This window comes from Penaeus chinensis, chromosome 5 (genome assembly GCF_019202785.1).
Source record: "Penaeus chinensis breed Huanghai No. 1 chromosome 5, ASM1920278v2, whole genome shotgun sequence".
NCBI lineage: Eukaryota > Metazoa > Arthropoda > Malacostraca > Decapoda > Penaeidae > Penaeus > Penaeus chinensis.
In genome coordinates this window covers 13,796,387-13,799,493 of record NC_061823.1, presented here as the reverse complement: position 1 = coordinate 13,799,493, position 3,107 = coordinate 13,796,387, and the positions used below count along the sequence as shown (strand labels likewise).

Genomic DNA, 3,107 nt, shown 5'->3' with positions numbered 1-3,107 from the left:
TGTAAGTGTGAATGTGTGTGCATTCATAGGTCTGCAATATTGGCTACGAATTTACATTATTCTCTGTGAGTACATACAACAGTCATAGATTCAAAACGAATCCAGTCCACACATTCTACCAAGCATCAGTAGATCGTGTGTCTCACCCTATCTCTTACATAAACACACCCCACTCCCACGGACGCACGAACGCACAGCGACCGAGGCCAGGGCAGCAGCGACAGAGCCCTGCAGGTGCGGGCGAAGGCAGGGAGTGGCGCAGCGGCAGCAGGAGAGGAAGTGCCAGGCGCCACGAACTCCTCCCATGAGCCGAGAGTGTGATTGTCGAAGGGCGGTGAATGAACGCGTGTGTAGGAGGAGCCTTGTGAGCCAGGGGTCAAGCGAGGCGAATACGTTTACGCACAAGAGTACAATACGTATTTACCACAAAGGACACGTACGTATTCATACACTCACGCACACACACAAACACACGTCGCAAACACACATTACACATGAATACAACCGCATGCATGTGTGTGTGTGTGTATGTGTGTGTGTAATATGTAATTCTTCCTGACAGTATAGCCTACCCCTTGTTACTACGAATAAAATATACATGATACTATTTACGAATAATGAGTATATGGTATTATATACAAATTAAAGAATAAATTATAGTATATATACACAAAAATACACACACAAACACACATATATGTATATATGTATATATATATACATATATATATGTGTGTGTGTGTGTGTGTTGTGCGTGCGTGCATGTTTAAATATGTGTGTGTGCTTCTATATTTAGATTTTTAAAAATGCATATGTGAGACTATATACAAACAAACAAAAATTAAGAAGCTATATAAAAAAAAAGCACATGATACTATATATAACCAAGCTGGCGCATCATAAACTGGATTTAAACACCCATCTCCCTAGGGCAGGAGGAGCGGCTGCGTAGACCCGCCTCCGCTCCCACTCAGGACAGGCGAGTGAGCGCGCGTGTATTTAGCCACTTAAGACCCCTTCTGCACTCACTCGCTCTTGATCTCGTGTACCTTCGTAGGGGATAGCTAATAGAGACAGACATATAAGACGTTTCTTCTCCTGTGTTGTTTTATTATCCTGTGAACTCGTCCGTGTTAAAAGTCTAGAGGAGAAGCGAATGGAAAGGCAAGGGACCACAAGTATAAAGAAAGCAAAATGTTATAAACTTTATTTTATTCCTCGATTCAGGTTGCCATGATATGATAACGCTCGATCTCCATAGAATAATGAGCGAGGACCAATTCTTTCCTAAAGACGTAATCGCGTAATATTTCATAAAAGAAGCACTTGTTTATCGTTATCATTGTTATTATGATTATTACTGTAATTAATACCATTGTTATACATACTATCATTATCATTATCAATATGAAGATCATTGTTATCATTATTATTATTATCCTTATTATCACTTTTATTATCATTACTGTTACTATCATTATTATTGTTGTTGTTATCATTGTTATTATTGTTATTATTATTGTTATTATTATTTTACTAATACTATTATTATAATTATAATTATCAATATAATTGTTATCATTATCATCGTTGTCTTGTTGGCGTTGTTGTTGTTGTCATCGTTGTCTTTATTTCTATTATCTTTCGCTTCCAGCCACGAGGGTCCCTCATGGCGAGTCTCCGGGCAGGCCCTCGGCCCATCTCTAGCTCCTCGCGACAGGTCTGATCAAGCTGCCCAAGCCGCGTGACTTCTTAGGTCGTCCCACGGGCCTCCTCCACCCAGGATTGTCTCTCAAAGATGGGCAGGATCATCCATAGGGAAACGAGCTAGGTGCCCATATAGCCTGAGTTGGCGATCCCGGATTATGCAAGTAACAGGTCAAATGCCAGTCTCGCGGTGTAGCCGTCGGTTGGACACATAGTTCTGCCAACTGTACCCCATGATCCAGGGAAAAGACTTGTTACAAATGGTATCAAGACGAGACTCCAAGGCACTTGATAATGTCCAGGTTTCACTACCATAGAGAAAAACTGGCTGTATCAAGGCCTTGAAGACATGTAGCTTGATTCTTCTGCATTGGTACCAACATCTCCAAATGCTCTTGTTGATCGAGTTCATAGCTCCTGCTGCCACACCAGTCTGTCTACTGACTTCTTGGTCTGACAGACATGGGCTACCAAGGTAAGCAAAGCTCACTGTGACTTCAACGTCCTCACTGCAAGTATTGATCGACTGAAAGGCCCCTAAAGTCCTGAATCTTGGTCTTGGTCAGGAGACCTCTAGGCCCAAGGGCTTTGCCTCATTGCTAAATGCATCAAGAGCCGCCGCCAGTGACTCCAGAGACTCATATTAGATAGCAACATCAGAAAAATCAAGGTCTGAGACCTTGATATTGCCCAGTGTTGTTCCACACTTACTTTGGATAGTAGCTCTGCCCAGTATCTAGTCCATGCAGGTGTTGAAAAGTGTTGGTGCAAGGACACAGCCTTGCCTTACACCTGAATCAACAGGGAAGAAGTTCGACATGCCCCCATCACACTTTACAACACTTTCAGTACCGGTATAAGGCTTGCTATTAGGCCAATAATATGTGTCGGAATTCCCCAAAGTCTCAGAATCTCCCATAGCGATTATCGATGCACCGAGTCAAATGCCTTCATGAGGTCGATATAGGCTGCAATCAATCCATGACCGAAATCACGACGGCGTTCCATAATTACTCGAGGCGCTAGGATACGATCTATTGTGGACTTGCCAGGAGTGAATCCAGACTGCTCTGGTCTTTGGTGCCTTCGTAGGTGGTTGCAGATCCGTTTCAGAAGAATATGGGCGAAAACCTTGCCTGGTATACTGAGCAGTGCAATGCCACAGTAGTTGCTACAGTTCCAACGATCCCCTTTCCCCTTCCAATGAGGGATGACCACACTCCTCAACAGGTCAGGGGGGATGGAACCAGACTGCCCAATGGCAGTCAAGACTGCATGCAAGATTATTGATGAACTGTTCCTTGTCCCTTCTCAGCAGTGTCCATGACCTACACACCAAGGCACGGCGGAAGTCCTGATTGCCATTCAGCCGAGCCATGCGACACGCTTCAGTGGCCTCC

General features: G+C 43.8%; 1 long non-coding RNA gene across 1 annotated transcript; it reads left to right on the top strand.

Annotated features, from left to right (window-relative positions):
* The first annotated feature begins 203 nt into the window (after positions 1-203).
* Positions 204-1,097, top strand: LOC125025651. Its single transcript, XR_007114907.1, has 2 exons — positions 204-436; positions 936-1,097. It is a non-coding gene; the product is annotated as an uncharacterized LOC125025651 (long non-coding RNA).
* Positions 1,098-3,107: the final 2,010 nt, after the last annotated feature.